This window comes from Hibiscus syriacus, unplaced genomic scaffold (assembly GCF_006381635.1).
Source record: "Hibiscus syriacus cultivar Baekdansim isolate YM2019G1 unplaced genomic scaffold, ASM638163v2 tig00110391_pilon, whole genome shotgun sequence".
Lineage (NCBI taxonomy): Eukaryota > Viridiplantae > Streptophyta > Magnoliopsida > Malvales > Malvaceae > Hibiscus > Hibiscus syriacus.
In genome coordinates, this window is record NW_024062719.1 from 1,325,609 (window position 1) to 1,351,698 (window position 26,090).

The following is a 26,090-nucleotide window of genomic DNA, read 5'->3' on the forward strand; positions in this document are numbered from 1 at the left end:
TGCATTGGTGCATCAATGTAAAATTCAAATATTTTGACTGTTGGACTCTCAGTGCTTCGGTGCACTAAGAGTGCATCGGTGCATCAAGTGCATTCGATGTTTCAAAATAGCTAGAGTGCATCGATGCATGGCTAGTGCATCGATGCATCAAATGCATTCGATGTTTTCATAAAATCCTCAGTGCATCGGTGCATGGTACGTGCATCAATGCATGAAATGCATTCGATGTTCAATTTAATTCATGGTGCATCGATGCATGGATTGCTGCATCGGTGCATCACTCTGAAAAATTGATTTTAGGCTTGATTTTGGATCAAAATACTTTGTGAAAATTGTTTCAAAAATATATTAAATATAAAACACAATTTTTACACATTTAGTAAGGTTTGAAATTGATCTTAAAAGACTTGGAGTAATAATTTGATATTCGATTAATTGAATAGAATATACTTAGAAAATCATTTGTAAAATCTTAAAATTCATTTAAACTAATTTGTTATATCGAAACACAAAAATGTTTTCAACACCTGCACAGCAAGAAGATCAAGTGCCTCCATACTTTCGATCATTCTTAGAGACATTTGATCTACGGTTTGCTTCTATTAAGTCCCATCTCACTGCTATGGGAGCTCAACGATGGGAGATGAACGAACGTTTAGATGCGCTCACACTCAAGATGTGAGCACGTTATCCTCATTTACCTCCCTATCCTCCTTTGGATGACTAGACCTATCTTGTATAGTTTCCTTTAATTGGATTTCAAACTTAGTGCTAAACATTTTGATGATTTTGGATTGTTTTTGGATGTTTGAATTTGTTATGAATTTTGAATGTTTGAACTTGAATGCTTTAGATAATTTAACTTAATACATATTTTTGTTTGGGTTGAATTTTCATTTTAAACTTAATGTTTATTAATTGTTGCATTGTCGAAACGATTTTTAACGTGGTGGGGCGAGATTTTGGAAACCGCATCATTTTTAATTATCTTCATTATGATTAATTTTTTTAATTTAAAATAATGCGATTTTAGAAAACCTCCCGTTTCAAAAAATTGGAAATTCCTTTACGATAAAAACATAAGATTCTAGGAGTCGCCACCAATCTTTGATTAGGGTGTGATTGGGTACCCAAAAAATATTTTTTCATTTTAAATAAAAATTAATTTTAATTAAAACGACAAGTAGAGGTCTGTGTTATCAAAATCCAAGTTCGGGAGTCGGTTACGTGTGGGGAAGGATTAGCACCCCCACAACGCCCTAAATCGGTACCTAGTCGATTAATTAATGTCTTTGCAACGAATTTTATAAGTTCAACTTTAATTTAATTTTTGATCCCTTAAAACAACAAGAACGCAAATTTTATAGTATGCAAAAGCAACAAAATAGGTTAAATTAAAATTACCAAACCATTAGAAAGATAAAGAATATTCGATTATTTAAAAAATATTGAGACCAGATCTTTAGTTCAGTTCTAACGACCTTTTCTCATTAAATTTAAATAGCCGAATATTTCTTTTTCTTTTATTCCCAAATTTTAAAGTGGAGAATCAAAATTTTGTTAGTGACAATGACGGGATACACTTGTAATTTAAAATCATCAAGAACAACTTTCCTGTAAGTTAAGAAAAGCCATTCCGACAATTTTAAATTAAAAGGGTATTTCCCTTAATCCGATTATGTGATTAGGTCGAGTTATGCATGTGAGGTTATCATGCAAATCATACAAAGCGATGTTAATGCAAAAATTTTAATTAAACATGCGATTAAAGTAAATGAGGCCAACATGCTTTATAAAGAAATACGCCTAAATACGTTCATATAGATTACATGCTCAAAATAATACCCACTTGCATACACTTAAAATAATTCTAAATTAACCTAACAAACATACATGAAATATTAAAGGGACTAAAATATAAAAACAATAAATAGCAGATTGTTTTCATAAATATTTCATTTCATGGTACTCCAAACACAATACAACCAAAGTGCTACATAGGACCAAATTGAAAGCTTTCAAAATTACACATCCAATGTAAAAACAAAACGAAATAGCCCTAACATGTAACTGGACTAAAATGAAATACGCTGAAAGTCAGGGGACGAAATTAAAATGACAATAAAATTTGGCTTAAGGACCAATCGAAAAGAAATAAAGTTGGGATGGCCACACACACAGTTACTCCCTAAAAATCTCAAAACACGGATTCCCTCAGCTATCAGAATGCTACCGTTTTGGGGGGGTATCTAAACGACGCCGTTTTGGCGTTTTAATATATGGGATATTAGGGTAAATTCTTTACCCTAATTTTATTTCTCTTCAGCCTAGACAAGAAGAGCCCCCGCCGTTCTCCTTCCTCTCCCCCTCTCTCTCGACCTTAGCTTAAGCGAAACCCCAGCCCCCGCCGTAGTAACGGCTCCGACGAAGAAGCCCCGGTGACTAACCTAAACAGATAACCACCTAAAAACCCATCCCTAGCCTAAAAACTTAACCCCAAACTACTTCGAGACCCCTATTCTATTCCACTTCGCTCGTACCTAACACCAGATCCCTCAAATCCCTAAAGCCACAGGCCTAAAACTAACATGCAAGACTCGAAATCAACTGGAGACAGAGGGTTTTACCTTCTCAAAGACGAGGTATGGATTCCTAGCCAAGGCGACAAAGCTATTGGATCGAGAGGGTAAGTTTCTTTTACTTTCGTTTTGCTCTCTGGCTGTTTAGATGACTCTCTGGGTATTTCATGTTTCGTTTTTGGTTCCCTTGATCACTAATGGATGATTGGAATACTTTGCTATTGAGGGATCATTTTTTGGTTCTCGATTTGCTAATGGGTTTTAGACTATAGTGGTGGATTTTCCCTTGATGGTTGATGATATCTCCCCCCCTCGATTTCATTTTCACTACTATATCTAGTTGATTTTTCTTTCTATTTTTTGTGCCTTTCGTTCTGCTCCTTGCTTGGTGTGCTTGCAGGTTACGGGTGCGAGCTGGTCACGGGGCTTTAGCTGCCTAGGCATGGGTGATGGGGAACAGCCCCGAGGGACTTCACGTGGGTAGCACTCAGTTGGTTCGCGCACTGTCTTGGAGTTCTAGGAGCATCTGCGCACGCTGGCTCGGGATGCTTGGGACGTTGTGAGTCGTTGGATCCTGATGACAGATCCAACGGCCTTCATATTGCGGCGCTGGAAGCTGGGATAGGAAACCCTAACGGCTTAGGGTCTCTACAATTAGGTTGTTGAGCTCTTCAGTAGTTTGGGTATTGTTGTAATATGTTGGCAATTCGGGCCTGTAACAATAAAACACTTAGTAAGTCCATTTATCATGCATATTAATTCATATACCCATAATACATACATATATATATATATATATATATATATATTTACAGGACCACAAACATAACTACTCATATAAATAAAAAAAAGCGGTCAATACGTAATTAAACACACATACCAATAATAAACTAATAGATATACAAGACTTGATAAAAAAACTAGAGAATATAAAAAACAAAATAACAACTAGAACGAGAACCCCGGACAAAACGAGCATCTACAGCTGCCCCTCTTTGCTCATTGTCGTGTAACGAGAATAGAGCAAAGATCAATAGATGGTCAAATTTGTCCGACTATGAAAAATTCCAAAAATTGATTCGTTTCACTGAAACTTCAGGGTGAGTGAGATTTGAAAAGAATCTTCTACAAATGGGTTCACTCCCTATTTCTTTCAGGTAGTATAGAACTCGAATAATCTTCAATAATCGTGTTTGCTCTCTATTTCTTCAGAGAGTATGAGACTCGAACAATCTTCAACAATCGTGTCTGCTCCCTATTTCTTTAGAGAGTATGAGACTCGAACAATCTTCAACAATCGTGTCTGCTCCCTATTTCTTCAGAGAGTATAAGACTCGAACAATCTTCAATAATTGTGTCTGCTCCCTATTTCTTCAGAGAGTATGAGACTCGAACAATCTTCAATAATTGTGTTTGCTCCCTATTCTTTCAGAGAGTATGAGACTCGAACAATATTCAATAATTGTGTCTACTCCCTATTCTTTCAGAGAGTATAAGACTCGAACAATCTTCAACAATCGTGTCTGTTCCCTATTCTTCAGGGAGTATAGAACTCGAAAATCTTCTTCTTACGGGTTCGCTCCCTCTTTCTTCAGGAAGTATAGAACTCAAAAAATCTTCTTCTTACGGGTTCGCTCCCTCTTTCTTCAGGAAGTATAGAACTCGAGAATCTTCTTCTTACGGGTTCGTTCCCTCTTTCTTCAAGGAGTATAGAACTCGAAAACCTTCTTCTTACGGGTTCACTCCCTCTTTCTTCAGGAAGTATAGAACTCAAAAAATCTTCTTCTTACGGGTTCGCTCCCTCTTTCTTCAGGAAGTATAGAACTCGAGAATCTTCTTCTTACGGGTTCGCTTCGCTCCCTCTTTCTTCAGGAAGTATAGAACTCGAACATCTTCTTCAAACGGGTTCGCTCCCTCTTTCTTCAGGAAGTATAGAACTCAAAAATCTTCTTCTTACGGGTTCGCTCCCTCTTTCTTCAGGAAGTATAGAACTCGAAAATCTTCTTCTTACGGGTTCGCTCCCTCTTTCTTCAAGAAGTATAGAACTCAAAAAATCTTCTTCTTACGGGTTCGCTCCCTCTTTCTTCAGGAAGTATAGAACTCGAGAATCTTCTTCTTACGGGTTCGCTCCCTCTTTCTTCAAGGAGTATAGAACTCGAAAACCTTCTTCTTACGGGTTCGCTCCCTCTTTCTTCAGGAAGTATAGAACTCAAAAAATCTTCTTCTTACGGGTTCGCTCCCTCTTTCTTCAGGAAGTATAGAACTCGAGAATCTTCTTCTTACGGGTTCGCTACCTCTTTCTTCAGGGAGTATAGAACTCGAAAATCTTCTTTTGCTTCACTATTATTTTGCGAAGGCCTTAGTTTGATTTGCTTCAAAGGTCGAACCTGAAAATCAAACATTATCAATCATTAATGTATGCTTGGAAATATCATACTTAAAAATTCAGAGTTCCAGAAATTCTCTAAAAATTAATCTCTATCGCGAAAACATGTTTGGAAGCCATTAGATACGTGAATCTACTTTGTCCCAATTAACGTCACCCTTCTTTATATGATTTCAAAACTAGTCATCCTCATCTTGATGCTTCAATATCTTTAATATTCAATTATCATTGGGAAATATTTTCTTCTTCAAAGGAACACCATCTTCTTTGACCTCAATGGAACTCGGACATCTTCTGGTGTAATTCTACTTCACTATTTTTTCATGAAGGCTCAACATTGTTTGCTTCATTACTCTTCGGTGAAGGCTTAAGATTGACTTGTCCCAATATACTATGTGCAAGTCACTTTAATCGATTGATTCCTTTCTTCATACACGAAAATCCTTATTTTTCTTCTACATCTGATGGTCTTCACTTCAAAGCAATGCTTCTTATGTAGACTAGATCTCTCTGTTCTTCAGGGTATGTCTCTTTAAACACAAATTCTTAAGTTTGAGGTTTAAAATCTTCCTTTCAATTATCGAGATTCTAACATTATGCATATTCTCTTTTCGTTGGAAGATTTGTCAAAATCATGTATTTATACATGAAACACAAATGCAATTCAATGTATCAGTGTAATGCATTTTCTTTTATGCAAATGATGTATTCATGAATGAATAAATGTTGAATCAATCTTCACTTGGCTCCAGAGTAGTGAGCTCGATCTTCTTCCATTTGATCATTCCTTTCCATGGTTGGCTCTAGATATCCGTGTAGCAACTCGTAATTTCCAACTTGTTTTTTTTTACAAGCCCTCTGCTCTTCTTCTATCTTTTTGTCGTCTTTGTTTTTTTTCTTCATTTCGGAGAAAACATTTTCTCTCTCAACTTCTTACTATGGTAAAAATATGACTATGTTGCCCCATTTTCGGAGACTGTGCATATGACTACGCCAAACTCCGTAAAGATCACATGAAGGTCCGCATCTATTTTGATTTGCCTCTTGAATCACATCACAAGGAGGATTTATCCCAATTTTTCATGTCACCCCATTTAATCAAATATCAAACAAGGCTCATTTATACCATATAAGGTCGAGAGGTTTAACAATAGCCCATCATTCAACCTTAGTTGGTTTCATTAGTTCCTTGCTGTTGAAATTATATCGCCACTTCCGTGGAAAGTAATCTTCATAATTTCTCATTTCCAACCTCGGGGTTGTAAAAGACAATCTTCATCTTGGGTAATGCAAAAACACATGATCGCAACACTGATTCATCACCATACTCACTGGTTCGTAAAACATTTGACTATATTCATCTTTCCTGTGGCTTCTGCCCACATCTTTCAACTGGAGAAGCTCTTTGCGTAGCACTCAGAGTTTTCACATGGTATTACAAGGATACCAAAACTCAGTGGAAATTAAAGTGGGATATCGGATTGCTCACATTGATGCATATGAAATCATAAGAGTAAAGTAATTGATGATGGACCAAATGATCATGTACAGTAAACTCCACTGTCATTGTTTCATCATTTTCACTCTTCATACATTTCTATCCCAATGGAACTATTTGTCCAATTCAATGATCATTCAACAAGTCTTCATAGGCTTCCAAACATGACCCACATTAACACCTCTAGCTGAAACAGGCCTTCACTAGTGTCGCAACATCATCTTATACTGGTACGGGCCTTCAAAATGCCCCAACATATCAGATTGTAAGGCTTACTCTTAATGCCTTCTAGGTCTAAATCTTGTCCTCTCAATATAATGTGGGTTCAGTCATTCCCCATCAGTGTCTTAACTGGTACGGGCCTTCAAAATGCCTCATCACCTCAAATTGTAAGGCTCATTCTTCATGCCTCCTTAGTCTGAATCTTTCCATCTCAACATGATGTGGGTTCAGTCGTACCCCAACATATCACAACTTGAATGTTCTCATTCTGGTGTCACAACACAGTAGTGTTGTCAAATAATTTAAGGGCTTCTCTTCATGTTGCCACAAACACTTAAGAAGTGATCAATTTTTAACCAAATGTCTTGCATTTTATACAAGTCGTAATATGTGCCCCTTCTGAACAATGAGGTCATCTCCTTCTTTGTGGGTTACTGACAACGTCATCTGAAAATGCTAAAAGCTCTTATTCTTCATTCATTCTGATCTCTTTAGACCATCTGCTTCAAAAACGCAGAATGCTTCATATTCTGACACCTCTCCTTCTCTTTCTTCCAATAGAGGCATAATGAGCCTCACCCACTGCAAGGACTTTTCTCGTTTGAAACTTGTCTTGTTTGAAAATGTTTTTATCCCTTCTCTTATTTTTAGGGAATGTGAAAAATTTATGAATAAATTTCAAAAATGTTGTCATTTTCTTCAGACTCACAATCAAAACAAATTGTAAAACAAGAGTTCAATGAATATCAAATAAGTCAAATTCTCTTTTAATCCTTCAAAAATTATATACATTAGAAAAGAGTAAAGATTATTGCTGACAAAAGGCTTAGGCTAACTTGGGAAGGAAATGTGTTTGGTTAGTTTTTTGCACCCTTGATTCTGTCGTTTTATTGATATGATAAGGCAAACATTTTGCTTCTCTTTTGGGAATGTTCACTGGTTCTCAATCTTCGTGAGCGCCTTTGGACTGTGGGGTACTTTATCAAGAGATGTATAGGATCACCTTTTTGTACAGTGGTTGACGATCTTTATGTTCGAGCAGCCTTTTCAGGTTTTCAACTCGAATTCTCCTTTGGTTTCAAGACGTCATTTAAAATTTTACGTCTTGAACCCTCTTTTTATTTATTTTTATCATGCATTAAAGATTTTATTTTTAAGAAAACTATTTACAAATAAAATTAACCCTGAGGGGCGGAATGAAATCTGAAGATAGCCTCTCTACCTAGAAATTCATGTATGATTAGAAGGGACTTTTCAGGCACGTAACGTAGGCTAGGGCTCACGGCTATGAAAAAAAGGATAAATAGGCCCAAAAAAGTGTTTAAGGGTCATCGAACCAAGGATCAATTCATTTTGTTGTCTCCAACCTTGCTCTGCCTGATTTGAGTCTGCTCGTGCATCTTCTATTCTTCTTTTTTTCCTTCAATGTTTCACGATCTTCGGGTGAATAAAATCGAAATGTTTGAACCACTCGTCTTGAGGTGTTTGATCGATTTTCTTTCATTCTCTTTTTTTCATTTTTCTCACTTCCAATTTTTTTCTTTTCTTTCTTCTTTTCTTTTCTTTTTCTCTTTCTACATTTCTCTTCTTTCTATTCATGATGTCAACTCAATTTGATCTTAGAGCGCTTTGTATTTGGTCTGCCTCATGGTATCATGACTTGCTTCTGTAGCGAAATTGGGACTGATAATCTTCACTTGCGCGAGCATATGTTATTCACCTTTGCCCCCCAGTGTGGAGGGTGATCCTTGGTTTAGGTTGAATCCGAAAGAAAATACTATAGGCTCGAAAGGGGAAAACAAGGGGTATATATACATATATTTGATGGGATAAATGAAACAAAGCCGTTCATCATCTCATACATGGAAGTCTTCGTAAAAGAGGTATCCCCAGAGGGAAGTATATTCAAGATTAACCTTATTTACGTGAAAACAATATAATTAATGCATGATAGAATTATTTCAATGATTTTCTTTATTTATTCTTCTTCTTTGTGGTCCTAGCATGCCTTTGATATGTTGCGCTCTATCTTGTCTTTCTTGCAGGAAAGGTCATCGTCATTTTGGGTAAGGAACCCAACAACGATTCTTTCAGCTTTAGATGGGACATGGAAGGTCTAATCTTGCCTCTTGTCAAAAGCATATAATTAATGAAGTAGCAAAACAACCTTTAGCTCATTTGATATTCAAAGAATTACAAGATTAAAACTTGATTCATTGCTCATTACCTTTGGAAAATGACGTAAGTTCATTTAAAAATCCTTTCAAAAAGTTGAGAAAAACGACAAAAACATGTTCAAACAAGATGTTGCAAATGACAAAAAGTTTCTTGATGAACAAAATGATTTTTGCATAATTAGGATGCCCCATTATTCTTCTGATGTAGTGGTGCTTGATTCGATTAGGTACTACACATTGTGCTCTGGTGCCCCACTCGAGCTCGTCATCCATTGTTCCACCAATTCTTGTGTCAATGTCCCATTTTCAACAAGCCTCTCTATCTCCTTGAACAAAATCCTACAATTCTCCGTATAATGCCCCCAAGTGAAAATCACAAACGCTATCTTGATCGTAGCTATGAGCAGAAGGGTCTGGTTGCACTTTCACTGACCTTGGTATGAGATATTGACCTTTAACCAAATGGGGAACAAATCCGAGATAGAAGTTTGGAACACTTTTAATGCATTTTTAGATCTTGGGACTTTCTTTGGACGACTCGAGCAACTTGCTGCCCCTTTTCTTTTGCGGTTGTAGGAGCTTTGAACTCGACATTTAGTTACAACATCAATTTTTTCCTTTTGATCGATTAGGCTCTTGAGAACATCTTCCAAGTTTCTTTTGATGATTGTATTTTCAAGTAATTCCCCATCTATCACGAGGTCTTTGAAGTCATTTGTTGAATTTTCCAGTATTGATTCAAAGAAAAGGGTCGGAAGAGAAATGCGGAACATGTATGATATTTCTTTTTTTAACATAGGAGGTTGAACCTGTGCTGCTACCCCTCTCCATCTCAGAGCATAATCCTTGAAGCTCTCAGTATCTTTCATTTTTATTCTTTGAAGGTCTTGACGCATTGGGGCTAAGCCTTCAATATAACGATATTGCCCCAGAAAAGCATCAGCTAGGTTGACCCATGTCTTGATCTGCTATCTGTTGAAGAGGTTATACCATACTACAGCTGGACCAGCAAGACTATCATGGAAGAAATGAATCAGCAAATTGTCATCATTTAAGTACCCTTCCATCTTTCTGCAAAACATCTTTCAGATGAATTAGGGGGCAACTGGTGCCATCATATTTTTCAAAGTTAGGCACCCTAAATTCATATGGGATGACCAAACTAAGTTCTCTGGCTTCTAACTCCTTGTGAGTGGCATTGACAACCTTCATATTTTCCACAGCTTCATTCAACCACTTGAATTTGTTCTCGAACTGCCCATAATTGACGAGGCTCTTTCCTTGGTTTGAGTTAGATGCTCTGAGGCAAAGTATCACTCTTGATGCAATACTCTGATAAGACTGGTGTCCTTTATCAGCGATTTCCTCTCTACCAACAGCCTTGGTTGCCAGCACCTAGATCATTTGATTTGATGCACCTTGCAGATAGCCCGATGCTTCATTCCTTGTATCTTGTTGTAACCCGACCAATTGTTCTTGCAACGGATCTTGTGATTTCTCATTAACTTGCTCCATCGCTTCCATTTGTTTGTTCATGACGATGAGGAACAGTATGAATGAATGATCTTGTTATTACTGAACAAAAACCTTTCATAAGTTATTTCTGTGTTTTCATAGTTAATGTATATAAAATGCTTAAATAACTACATGCAATGCAAAATGCAAAATGCAAATGCAAGAGGTGTTAATCCCAAAAGTGACCACTTATAGAACAACCGTTCACTTAGACAACAAGAATTCAGTAAGTACACCATGCAGTCAAAATACAATTTTGATTCTTCATTTCCTCATTTCCTCGAGCCGTACTCTTCATGGGATCTGGTATTGCACCTCCAAAATTGTCGGCGTATTCCATCACCTTTGATGATGTCGGATTTCCTTAAATTGAATCTTGAAATCTTCATTCTTACCTTCAATGCGAAGTGGTCTTCATGTCTTTATGAATGGTCTTCTCGCCTTTATGAATGATCTTCTCGTCCTTGGTATGACTCTATATATCTTCTGAGTCAACATCTTGGCCTTTACACCTTTTCTACAATCAGCTTCGGATTTCTTCATTCATCGGGTGTCATTCTTCATGGATCGTTTGAACATCTCTGGATCTCCCAGTTTTGACTACATGGTGGAGAATTTCTTGCCTCAATATGGTTAGCCTTCTTGTTAGTCAATCACTTGCGAATTAACACCCCTCGATGACATGAGGATGCAAATGCAATAAATTCACAATAAAATAGACATAAAACAAAAACGAGTTAGTGCACATAAGATAAACAAAAAGATAATGGGCACCGTAAACATCAAATAAAACCTACCCTCACATGCTGGCTACCCAATCATGCTTTAATATATCCTACCCAGCAATGATATCTACCCATATGCTTTGTTGTTCACAAAAAAATCCTAACCGCATGGTATCTAATTCATATGCTTTGAATTAAAATATAAAACCTAACCGCATGCTTTTCTACTTCTCATACTTATTGCAAAAATAAATCCGAGGGAACGGTTAGAATGAGTTTCCCCTTTGTGTCTGTGGACATAGATTCAGCACAAGATGGGCGAAGTTTTGGTATCACTAAAAAGGGTCCTCGAATTGTCCTTTGCTGGTGCCCCCTTGGGTTGCCAGACCCTCGATTCTCACCCATTATAGGCTTAAAACGAATCAAGTTCAATTTGAGAGGATACATTTCCCTATATCCATGCGAAGAAACTCAATGTTTTCTCGTAGACATAAGACATGTACCCCAGAGGTTACTAGTTAAAGTCCATGCGGAGAAAAATAATTTTCTCACGTAAGCGTAGCTTTCACCCCTACCTAACGGGACAGAGCACAGTTAGAAGGCTCTAAATATTAAAGGTTTACAGCAACAGTGGGGAAACTCATAATCCTTTGCCTCGATCCAAGAAAAACAATAGACTAAAACGAAGGTCAGAAAATTGAAACATGTAGAACACACATTAGTACAACTATTTATTCATTAACCAAATTACAAATTAAGATGTAAATAAAACAATTCAAACAAACAAGGGATCAAAGACCAAATTAAAGCGAACTTATAAATTTCGTTTGCAAAGACAATTAATTAATCGACGATCGGCCTGACTCTCTAAAAAAAGTCCCCAGCGGAGTCGCCAAGCTGTCGAAATGATTTTTAACGTGGTGGGGCAAGATTTTGGAAACCGCGTCATTTTTAATTATCTTTATTATGATTAATATTTTTAATTAAAAACAATGCGATTTTAAAAAACCTCCCGTTTCAAAAAATTGGAAATTCCTTTACGATAAAAACATAAGATTCGAGGAGTCGCCACCAATCTTTGATTAGGGTGTGATTGGGCACCCAAAAATATTTTGTCATTTTAAATAAAAATTAATTTTAATTAAAACGACAAGTAGAGGTCTGCGTTATCAAAATCCAAGTTTAGGAGTCGGTTACGTGTGGGGAAGGATTAGCACCCCCACAATGCCCTAAATCGATACCTAGTCGATTAATTAATGTCTTTGCAACGAATTTTATAAGTTCAACTTTAATTTAAATTTTGATCCCTTAAAACAACAAGAACGAAAATTTTATAGTATGCAAAAGCAACAAAATAGGTTAAATTAAAATTACCAAACCATTAGAAAGATAAAGAATATTCGATTATTTAAAAAAAAAATTGAGACTAGATCTTTAGTTAAGTTCTAACGACCTTTTCTCAATAAATTTAAATAGCCGAATATTTCTTTTTCTTTTATTCCCAAATTTTAAAGTGGAGAATCAAAATTTTGTGAGTGACAATGACGGGATACACTTGTAATTTAAAATCGTCAAGAACAACTTTCCTGTAAGTTAAGAAAAGTCATTCCGACAATTTTAAATTAAAAGGGTATTTCCCTTAATCCGATTATGTGATTAGGTCGAGTTATGCACGTGAGGTTATCATACAAATCATACAAAGCGATGTTAATGCAAAAATTAATTAAACATGCGATTAAAGTAAATGAGGCCAACATGATTTATAAAGAAATACACCTAAATACGTTCATACAGATTACATGCTCAAAATAATACCCACTTGCATACACTTAAAATAATTCTAAATTAACCTAACAAACATACATGAAATATTAAAGGGACTAAAATATAAAAACAATAAATAGCATACTGTTTTCATAAATATTTCTTTTCTTGGTACTCCAAACACAATACAACCAAAGTGCTACATAGGACCAAATTGAAAGCTTTCAAAATTACAAATCCAATGTAAAAACAAAACGAAATAGCCCTAACATGTAACTGGACTAAAATGAAATACGCTGAAAGTTACGGGATGAAATTAAAATGACAATAAAAATCGGCTTAAGGACCAATCAAAAAGAAACAAAGTTGGGATGGCCACACACACAATTACTCCCTAAAAATCTCAAAACACAGATTCCCTCAGCTATCAGAACGATGCCGTTTTGGGGGGTATCTAAACGACGTTGTTTTGGCGTTTTAATATATGGGATATTAGGGTAAATTCTTTACCCTAATTTCATTTCTCTTCAGCCTAGACAAGAAGAGCCCCCGCCGTTCTCCTTCCCCTCCCCCCTCTCTCGACCTTAGCTTAAGGGAAACCTCGGCCCCCTCCGTAGCAACGGCTCCGACGAAGAAGCCCCAGTTACTAACCTAAACAGATAACCACCTAAAAACCCATCCCCAGCCTGAAAACTTAACCCTAAACTACTTCGAAACCCCTATTCTGTTCCACTTCGATCGTACCCAACACCAGATCCCTCAAATCTCTAAAGCCACAGGCCTAAAACTGACATGCAAGACTCAAAATCAACTAGAGACAGAGGGTTTTACCTTCTCACAGATGAGGTATGGATTCCTAGCCAAGGTGACAAAGCTACTGGATCGAGAGGGTAAGTTTCTTTTACTTTCATTTTGCTCTTTGGCTGTTTAGATGACTCTCTGGGTATTTCACGTTTCGTTTTTGGTTCCCTTGATCATTGATGGATGATTGGAATACTTTGCTATTGAGGGATCATTTTTTGGTTCTCGATTTGCTAATGGATTTTAGACTCTAGTGGTGGATTTTCCCTTGATGGTTGATGATATCTCCCCCCCCCCTCGATTTCATTTTCACTGCTATATCTAGTTGATTTTTCTTTCTGTTTTTTGTGCCTTTCGTTCTGCTCCTTGCTTGGTGTGCTTGCAGGTCACGGGTGCGAGCTGGTCACGGGGCTTCAGCTGCCTAGGCACGGGTGATGGGGAACAGCCCCGAGGGACTTCACGTGGGTAGCACTCATTTGGTTCGCGCACTGTCTTGGAGTTCTGGGAGCATCTACGCACGCTGGCTCGGCAGATCCAACGGCCTTCTTATTGCTACGCTGGAAGCTGGGATAGGAAACCCTAACGGCTTAGGGTCTCTATAATTGGGTTGTTCAGCTCTTCAATAGTTTGGGTATTGTTGTAATATGTTGGCAATTCGGGCCTGTAACAATAAAACACTTAGTAAGTCCATTTATCATGCATATTAATTCATATACCCATAATACATACATACATACATACATACATACATACATACATACATACATACATACATACATATATATATATATATATATATTATATTTACAGGACCACAAACATAACTACTCATTTAAACACACATACCAATAATAAACTAATAGATATACAAGACTCGATAAAAAAAACTAGAGAATATAAAAAAAACAAAATAACAACTAGAACGAGAACCCCGGACAAAACGAGCATCTACATGCATCATCTACATATTAGTTTCATTATGACCAATTTTGTCATTTCACATTTGTTTATGAATATTAATTTATGAAACTAATGGCTAACCTTTCTCTTGATTTTTTATCTTAGCAGCTTAAGCTTTAAATTTCTAAATATCAATTGGCTAAGTTTTCAAAACCCTTGTTTAAAAATGTTTTAGAGACTTTTTGATTTAACAAAAAGGGGGGGAGAAGGTGTGTTATAGTAAGGGGAAGAGTAATTTTCAAAATTGATTTCAAAAATGATTTTCTTGAAAAATATTAAAATTACTTAAATGTTTTGTTATATCAAAAAGGGGGAGATTGTTGAAAATATTTTGATGTTTCGATATAACAAAATAAGTATAAATGAATTTTAAGATTTTACAAATCATTTTCAAAGTATATTTGATTCAATTAATCGAATATCAAAATTTTACCGATGCATTTTGAATGCATTTTTTTGTACCGATGCACAAGCCATACATCGATGCACTCTTGAATATTTTGAACATCGAATGCATTTTGTGTACTGATGCACAAACCATGCATCGATGCACTCCAGGCTTGTTTAAACATCGAATGTAATTAGTGAATCAATGTACCCCTAGTATACCGATGCACTAAGTCTTCCAACGGTCGAAATATTTGAATTTTACACATAGTGTACCGATGCACTTTTCCTATGCATCAATGCACCATACGCTCCTAATTGTTTTATTAATTGTTTTCACACACTAATGACTCTATTGACTCCACTAATGATCCCCAATGTTCAGAAGTGATCCAAGGAGTATTTAAACAAGCTTAGGAGCCATTGATCATCAACAATAAAGAAGAGAAAAGAGAGAATCAAAGAGAAAGCCTTAAACTTATTATTTGAGCACTTCAAGCCTATTTTTCATTCAATATTCATTTTGATTTCAAGAACACTACTTGTACTCAATTGTATTCATTCTTAAGTTTTCTTTCTTTGTTCTAGAATTGTGCAAACATCTTGCCTTGTGAGGTTTTTCTTGTAAGTTTGTAAATTTGTGTATTTCTCTTTGGGAGAGAGTGTGCTTAAGAATTTGGGGTATAATTCTTGAGGGAGTTGTAAGGTTACTCTTTGTCCTCAAAAGAAAGAATAAATTAGTGAATTTGTTGGAAATTTCTTAGTGTGGATAGCTAAGGTAGTGGACGTAGACTTTAGTTGAGAAAGTCGAACCACTCTAAATCGCTGTGCAAATATTTTCTATTTTCTGCAAAAGCTTCCACCAAAATTTTAATTGCCAATTCACCCCCTCTTGGCTATTTCGTCGATCGATTAACTCAACATCATGAAATCCCCTTCCCATCAAGGTTGATAAAGTGTGATAAAAGAGATGAAGAAATGGAAATCTTAGAGGTGTTCCAAAAAGTTCAAGTTAACATACCTCTTCTTGAAGTAATTCGACAAGTACCAAGATATGCTCAATTTTTAAAAGAACTTTTCACTAAAAAGAGGAAATTAATGGGGCACGAAAAGGTAAATTTGGGAGAACATGTTTCTGCAATTTTTCAACAAAAACTTCCACCAAAGATGAAGGATCAATGTATGTTCGACATACCTTGTAAAATAGGTAATTTTAAAATTAAACGTGTAATAGGGGCTTCAATCAACGTTATGTCATTTTCTATTTATAAAATTATTACTAACGAGCCTTTGAAGGAAACAGGAATAACCATACAGTTGGTTGATCAATCCATGATCTATCCAGTGGGAGTGATGGAAAATGTCTTAGTAAAGGTCAATGCATTATTTTTTCTACAGATTTCTATGTCATTGACATGGAACATGATAGGTCGGATTCTTATTTCGAAGTACTCTTAGGCCGACCCTTCCTACGCATAACACATACAAAGATCGATGTTAGAAGTGGTATACTGACAATGAAATTTGATGGTGATATCGTTGAATTTGATGTTTACAAAGCAATGAAATACCCGGATCGTGTTGAAAGAATTAATTATGTTGATATTATAGATCATTTAATTGATGAATATATTGAATCTAATTTTTCTTATAATCTTTCCAAGGATCTTGAACTTTGCCACAAAGAGTAAGAAAGGGAGTTTGAAAATATCCATTCAATCAATTCTGATTTATCTTTACCTTCCTCTAAAACTAAAATTTTACCTTATGTTTTACAGGAACCTAAGGTAGAATTAAAACAGTTATCGGAGCATTTGAAATATACCTTTTTATGTGAAAATAGAACCTTACTGGTGATCATCTTAAGTAAATTATCCGAAGGAGAAGATGAAGCTTTGGTAATGGTTTTGCGTTCTCACAAAGAATCCATAGGATGGATCATTGCCGAAATTAAAGGATTAAGTCCCTCGACTTACATGCACAAGATCAAAGTCGAAGAAGGAGCAAAACCATCACGAGAAGGAAAACACCGATTAAATCCACCGATGATGGAAGTAGTAAAGAAGGAAATTCAAAAACTCCTTGATGTTGACGTAATCTATCTGATATCGGATAATAATTGGGTAAGTCTGATTTATATGGTTCCCAAGAAAACGGGAGTTATAGTGGTCGAAAACCAAGAAAGGGAGTTAGTGCCAACAAGAGTTTAAAATGGATGGCGAGTTTGTATTGATTACTGGAAGTTGAATTCTATTACTCGAAAAGATCATTTTCTTCTTCCCTTTATAGTCCAAATGATTGAAAGATTAGTTGGGAAAACTCATTATTGTTGCATTGATGATTTTTCAGGTTTTTTCCCAAATTCCAGTAGCGCTCGAGAATCAAGAAAAAAACGACTTTTACTTGTCCCTTTTGTACATTTGTATATAGATGAATGCCCTTTGGTCTTTCTAACGCGTCGGCCACGTTCCAAAGATGCATGTTAAGTATATTTTTCGAGTATGTGGAGAAAGGCATCGAAGTCTTTATGGATGACTTCACGGTTTATGGTAATTCTTTTAGTGAATGTCTTGATAATTTAACTATTGTGCTTAAAAGATTCTTAGAGTATAACTTTGTTTTAAACTATGAAAAATGTTATTTTATGGTTGATAAAGGGTTAATTTTAGGTCATATTGTTTCCTAAAAAGGGATTGTGATTGATAAAGCTAAAACATATATTATATGCTCACTTCCTTACCCCACAACTGTAAGGGAAATTCGTTCTTTTCTTGGCCATACAGGATTTTACCGCATGTTTATTAAAGACTTTTCGAAGATAACACAACCTTTATGAAATCTTCTTCAAAAGTATCAAGACTTTGACTTTAATTCAAAATGCAAGGAGTCTTTCGATTCATTAAAGGAAAAGCTTATTTCAGCTCCAATTGTTCAGCCACTAGATTGGAATTACTTCTTTGAACTTATGTGTGACGCATCGGATACTAGCGTTGGAGCCATTCTCAGCCAAAAAAATAGGGAAAGAGACACATGTCATAGCCTATGCATCTCGAACTTTGGACTCGGCTCAGAAAAATTATTCAACTACGGAAAAAGAACTTTTTTGCTATAATTTTTTCTTTAGAAAAATTTAGATCTTATTTGTTTGGCACTAAAATTACTGTTTTTTCTGATCATGCAACTTTAAGGAATTTGATTAGCAAAATGAAAGAAAAACCAAGGCTTATCTGATGGATCATGCTTTAACAGGAGTTTAACTTGGAAATCAAAGACAAAAAGGGATGTGAAAATCTGGTAGCAGATCATTTGAGTCGAATTCCCCTTTCCACATCTGACCCAACACTTAGAGAAGAATTTTCTGAAGAAAAACTGATGGTGGCGCAAAGCATAACTCCATGGTTTGCGGATATGGTTAATTATTTGGCCACAGGTAAGTTACCATTAGATTTACCAAGAGCTGAAATCAATCGAATTAAGCGTGAATCCTGATACTATATTTGGGACAATCCTTATTTATGGAAGCACTGCTCAGATCAGGTAATTCAACGATGTATTGCCGAAAATGAGGTAAATTCAATTTTACAATTTTGTCACTCTTACTCTTGTGGTGGTCATATTGGGCCAAAACATACAACACATAAAATTCTTGAATTTGGTTTCTTTTGGCCTAACATCTTTCAGGATTCTTATTTGTTCTGTAAAACTTGTGACATATGTCAACGTACAGGTAATTTAAGTCGTAGGAATGAAATGCCTCTTAATCTTGTACAAGTATGTGAACTTTTTTACGTTTGGGGAATCGATTATATGGATTATTTTATTTCATCATTTGGAAATACTTATATTATTTTAGCTATAGATTATGTTTCTAAATGGGTGGAAGCTAAGGCCACTCGGAATAATGATGCTAAAACTACAGTTAATTTTTTTGAAAAATACTATTTTTCCAGGTTTGGCATGCCACGGGCTATAATAAGCGATAGAGGAACTCACTTTATCAACCGAGTAATCGAATTTTTAATGAAGAAATTTGGAGTAACTCAAAGAATTGCTACCACTTACCATCCGCAAACAAATGGACATGCCGAAGTATCAAATCGGGAAATTAAAACAATTCTTGAAAAAATTGTTAAACCAGACCGAAAAGACTGGAGTTTAAAATTAACTGACGCACCTTGGGCATATCGAACCGCTTATAAAGGTCTCATTGGGATGTCACCATACCAGATTGTTTTCTGTAAACCGTGCCATTTACTGGTTGAGTTAGAACATCAGCTTATTGGGCTGTTAAACAGTGTAACATGGACATGGATGCGGTTGGTGAAGCTCGAAAATTACACATTCAAGAACTTGAGGAAATCCGAAAAAATGCCTATGATAGTGCTCGGATATTTAAAGAAAAAACAAAAGAATTTCATGATAGTAGAATTTCTTTTAAAACCTTCTCTATCGGTCAAAAGATTTTGTTATTTAACTCCAAATTTAAACTTTTTGCAGGAAAACTCATATAAAAATGGCTCAAACCGTTTACAATATCTCAAGTATTTCCTCATGGTGCTATTGAAGTTGAAGATAACTCAGGAGTTCGATTTAAAGTTAATGGTCAAAGGTTGAAACCATATTATGGCGACGCTCCGGTCAGTCTAATCAAAGAAATCAATTTAGAGGAACCCGTAGTCTGAAAAAATCATATCGTCGAGCTAACGACGTTAAACAAAGGCGCTTTATGGGAGGCAACCATTATTATTTTTATTTTTTGTTTGTTTAATTTTATTTTTTATTTTTCAATTTTATTTTTCTGATTTATTTTTGTTTTTATTTTTCTTTGATTTTTCAGGTACCTATTATTCCTAGTTGAATTTTAAGCAATATAGAATCAAGAATTGTTCAAACCAAAAGCCAAAAAAATGGCGAAAACCCGACCCCCAAGGCGTGAAGAGATCGTGTGGCAGTAAACAAAGGAAGAATCATTCGGAAAAAGGAAACATAATTTCGAAATACACTGTTCGGACATTGTAAAAAACTGATTTGGTTCGAACTGTGCAAGAAAAAAAAATGACTTGGTTCGAACTATGCAGAAAAGTTTGAACATAATAGTGCAGAAAAAACTGATGTAGTTTGAACTATGCAAAAAAGTTCGAACAGAACAGTGCAGAAAAAATAGATTTGGTTCGAACAGTGCAGAAAAATACACAGAAGATTCGAACAGTGCAATGTAAAAAATAGCAGCACAATTTTGGTTTAAACAGTTAAAAAACAATAATACAATTTTGGTTCAGTGAAAAAAAAAGAGAGAAAAGGATAAACCTTGATTGAGTTTTTTTTGTGTACCTCATTTAGAATAAAATCGTGGAATGGTCTATTTTTTTCCTGATTTTTGTTTTGCAGAAATTTTAATATATCTTCTGGTGGCTTCTCGATCCGACATTCTACTCTACAACAACTCGTCTTAACTTGGCCGTGGCCCCGGTTGCCACTAGATTGGGGAGTATTCCTTTTCCCTCTCTTTATTTTTAAAATTGATATATGTTTTAGGACAAAATGGATTAAGTGAGAGGGAAAATGATAAGCATGTCAAATTTTTCCTTGAGTTTTTTTATTGTTTGAAATTGAGTTATTCTAATATTGATGTGTTGGGATCGTTGGTTGCTATTCTTGAACTTCACTTTATACTCTTGCTTCCTTTTGGATTGTTACCATGTTTTGATCAAATTTAATTTGCATGATTGATGATTGGTATAGCTGGTGAATTTTTTGTTCAGTATTTATATTTCATGCTTTTGTTGATAGAGATGAACTTGACTTAGTGCATATAAACTTTTCTTGTGAGATTTGAGCCTGACGAGCATACATTTTCTTTCTTGCTCATTGTTTGACTTGAGTGTGCTGGGCTAATTAGGATATTCTAGAATTTGTAATCACAATGCATATCGAGACTACATGTTGAATGTAATGTTTTAATGTGATAGGAACACCTAGGATAAACTCATTTTTCCCAAAAATCTACCCTTTTGCATATCCACTAGTTAACCACATTTGAGCCTATTTCCCTTTATTTATTTTACATCTCATAATTAAACCTGGAGCTTTTCTTTTTATTTTTCCTCTCTTTTCACACCCTTACCGAGACTTGAGATCTTGTATCACTCTTGTTCCACGGAAAAAAAAGAAAAAGAAAAAGTCGAAAAAACTGTTCATTGTTTCGAACAGTAGAAAAAAATATTCACTATTTTGAACATAGAAAAAAAAGGAAAATCATTTTTTTCAATTGCCTTTCATTTATTCTTTATTCTTTTTTCTTGTGCTTCATGTTCGTTCGTGGATTGTTCCTAATTGTATTAATCTCTTGTCTTAGTAATTAACCCGATCATTATGGCTTTTTCCCTACCCAAACCTAAGCTAAGTTACACCTTGTTTAAAGACCCCTTGATTATTGCATTATGTTCACTTTTAGTAGTTGAGACTTGATTGGATTTCAAGCCTATGGTAATATTTTGGATAGTTTCGGTTTGAGAGATTTCATTTACTCCAAACACTTTGAGCGGATATGTGTGAATCTTTGTGAGGTATTGAGTCATGTTTCATTGAAGTTGGTAATTAATTGGGATATCTTGCTTACTTTAAATTTTCTTAGTTGTGTCTTGCTTGATTGTAACTTGAATTAAGCAAATGTCATGGACTTAGTTCGATTGGAAGTTTAAGAAATAAATTGAAATTGAAGATAACAACTTGTGATTTTGATGTGTTAATTGAGGAATGCTTGAGGACAAGCATTGAATAAGTGAGGGGAATTTGATAAATGATTTATTTGGTTAATATTTTTCTTTTAAATTACTCCTTAATCATTGGTCTTTGTGGCTTAATTGTTCGTTTTGATTCATTTTCTGTGCAGGACACTAGATTCTGGAAATTGTACTAAAAGAATGAAATTCTGCAGTTTTTTTACTTTCAGAATCAAAGCTAAATTAGTGGACATGACTTTGGACATGAAACATCAGACGAGGCGATGATGTCAGCATCTTCTAGAAGGTCCAGTCAGCGCTTCTAGAAGAACGAATGGATCAGTCGTACGTTTCTGCAATTCGGATTTGAATTAAACTCAAGTTTTAGGATATTGTTTTAAATATTATATTTTATCTTATCATTGTTTTAGGTATTTTAGTTTAAATAGTTTTAAGTATTTTAATTAAGATTTATTTTCTTTATTTTAGGATTATTTTTACCTTGTTTTTAGGATTTTGAAGGCTATAAATACCCTCTCAGGGTAAGCCTAGAAACATATCTCTCAACAACTTAGAATTTACTTTTCTTCTTCTTCACTCTAGCTTTATAAAATTCTCTCTTTTATTTCCTTTCAAGTTTTCGATTTTTTTATTTTATTTTAAAGTTTTGTTTTCAAATATACTAAGTATGACTTTGTTCATGCTTAGCTAATTTTCTTTTAAGCCAAAGGCTAAAGTGAATGATCAATTCCAAACGTGAGAATTGTAAGGCACTTAAATCACTTCGGATTTTTCTCTCTATTTTCTGGGCTTATTTTCAAATCAAAATGATTTTCAAAATCAAAAATCGGTGTTGGTATGGATGTTGTTATGGTTAATGTGTGAAGAAGGATCGGCTTATTGAAGCACATTCGACTTCTTGTGAACACACTTAGTAAAATTGTTTGCTAAGAGGAAACTGAGATAAGAATCAATTATTGTTAAAACAACAAAATTCGAGTCGGCAGCTTTTTGAACTTCAACATTTTATGATCTACAACATTGTTGTTGCTTAGATCAACTCACAAACCGAAATTTAATAGTGCACTTGGATATTCGATATACAAAGCATAGTCACAAGGAATTGTCCACGTAGACAAGTAGCCGACGTGAATTTTGAAGTAAATATCTATTTCGAGGATCTGAAGAATTTGAGGCAAAGTTGAAGTCTGAGACTGTTCTTACCATAAGTCTTCTTTATCTCTATTTATTTATTTATTTATTTATTTGTTTATTTAATTTTTATTTCATTATATTTCTTTAAACAATTTAAAATTTTCCTCTTTTTATCTTTATCATTATCTTATATTTATTATTTATTATTTTATCATTATCTTCCATTTAAAAAAATTATATTTAATTATTTGTTTTATTATTTTATTCTTGTCTTTTTATCTTTATCTGAAATTCTATCTTATTCTAAATCAAAAAGTCCTCTAAATCATAAACACCAAAGTCCCTGTGGATCGATCCTGTTTCTCTATTTTACTTTCACTTTTTTACTTATTAAGAAGCCGAAATTATTTTGATAGCAAAATGACAGTCATCATTGTTACCGAGCTTTATTCCATTAGAGACAAGCTTCATTGAGATCTTAAACATGTTGCACGATCAACAGGTATTAATATCTTATATTAAGAAAAAATACTCGATTATTTCATCACTTTAAGGCATATTTACACTACTGCTGAGATAATTGATGTGCTTAGATGATATAAAGAAGTAAAAGAGATTTCAAACTGCAGGTGTCTGAGGGCAGGCTTCTACTCTGTTGTTCCATTTCTATCTGGTATTACCAGGTCTATCCAAATAGCACTCTGCTTTGATGAAAGAGAATAAATATGGGATATTTTATATTAATGTTTTGTTTTTCTCTTTGCAGCATAAACTGCTAAATTGTATTTATATTTAGAATTCAAGACTTCATTGGACAAAGGCAACATCGATGCCAATCAATGAATTGCTTCGGATTAATAACCAACCTGTTCAACTCGTAATGCTTAAGCCTAGCTTTGTTTGAGTTGAACTTAACTTGTGCATTACGTGCTTGAGTCTGCAAAAGTTCATTATCTTAACCCACTAACTTTATGGCCTCTAAACAGTGAAATAAAGATTAGGATTACAAATCAGCCTAAGCAAATCTTGAGTTATTCGAATTTGACTCAATTAAAGCCCAATCAAAACTTAAATTGAATGAGTCGGCTTGAACTCGAATTTGACTCAGATTTTTAACTAGTTGAAATAATCTATTTAATAATTAACTCGAAAAACTCGTGAGAAATTTGAACAAACAATATATTAAAATTTTAATTTATAAATTAAATTATTAATAATATTAGCATTTATATGTGTTTTTTTAAAATGCAAGCTTAGGTTTTTATGTACTTAAGTTTCGGGTTCGAGTTCGAGCTTGAACAGAGCTTGGGTTCGAACTTCAATCAAGATAAGTCTGAGAATGTTTTGAGTTCAAGTATTTTCGAGCTCGAACTTCAAATTTTGATTTTGAGTTTGAATCAAACTTGACAGTTTTAAGCTTGCGAACTTTCAAATCTAGTCATGCTCTACTTTAAACTTCTTGAGTCGACTCGAATTCAACAATATTCAAATTCAAGAAAACCGTATACAATCATAATAGAGATAACAATAAAAGAAGACGAAAATAGATTAAGAAAGTATTAGACAGTAGTACTTTCTAAAGTATTTAATTTTATATAATTTAATTTTTTTTTGTCTATTCTCATTCGCTTTCATGTATATTTTATATTTTTACTATATATGTATAATTTATTTTTTAAGTGGTTAAATGCATTATTCAAACATAAATTCAATTGAACGTTAGATGATTTAGTCCCCAAATTGAAATCAAACTAGATTCTGAGTCAAACAGCATATTAAGCATCCGAGTTGGGTCATAGGCAGCTTTACACTATTTAGAGCTAAAGTTAAAGAGAGCAAATTCCATATAGTATCCGACCAGCCGGCCTATGATGTTTCTCTATGCCTCGTCTCAAATAGCCAATCACGTGCATCAAACTCCACAAATATAAATATGGTTGTGTTCTTTTATTATTACTATTATTAGGGTAAATGATGAGTTTAGTATCTAAATTATTAATTTTAATTTATTTTAACACATAATTTTTTTATTTTTTTAAAATTATCTCTAATATTTAATTTTTTATTTCATTTTAGTACTTATTAAAAACGTAACATGTTTTAGAAAAAAATTAAAAATTTAGGTACTAAAACGGATCAAAACTGGTAGTTTAGGTACTAAACGCGTTAAGTTTTTAACGACTGGTACTAAAATGAAATAAAAACTAAATGTTAGGCATGATTTTCAAAAGGTTGAAAGTTTAGATATCAAAACAAAACAAAATTAATAGTTTAGATACTAAACATATTATTATTATTATTATTATTATTATTATTATTATTATTATTATTATTATTATTATTATTATTATTATTATTATTATATGCATAATAATTAAATAGCTCTAATTGTGGTCCCTATTCTCTTAAGGGACAAATAATTGTACCCTACGTTCTTAATCATATTATTACTACTTGGTCCTACATTAATGGTTATGATCTCAAGCATCCTATTTTTTTGGGTAAACTACATTTTGTGGTCACAATGTTTCCTATATTTTTTATTTTGATAACTGATTTTGAAAATGTTATATTTTGATCACTTTTATTTTTTATCTGTTATTTTGATCAATGGCCTATTAACTCTCTTTAGTTTAATGATTTGACAAGTTAATAAAAATTATTATTAATGTATCATTAAATTTTAGACAAAATATTAATTTAACTCATAAAATTTAGATAAAATATTAAATTAATAGTTGAATCATACCAAAGTTCACTGTCATCGACTATTGCTCACTGTCATCTTCGATTATCACCGACCGTTATCATTACTGATTGTTGGATCATAATTGTTTTTAGTATATTCATGTTTAGCATCTTGAACGTAAATCTAATATTTGTTTCATTAGAAAATACTTTAAACTCCATAAATATATCATAAAAGCCTTTTAATTTATTTATAATTAAACCATAATAATAATAATTTTAGCATTATTATAAATTTATAGGTGAAAAAAAATATAAACATTAAAAAAAAAGAAAACACAATAAACAATATTTAGTGTGGTTTTACTTTGCTTATCTCCTCAAAAAGTCTACATTTTATCATATTTTTTTTATTAAACTGAGGTGATTATAGAGTAGTATATGTTCTAAATACTCTTAACAATTTGACAATGAACACTCGATCACTTTGCTGCAGCTGCTAGTGCTCAAA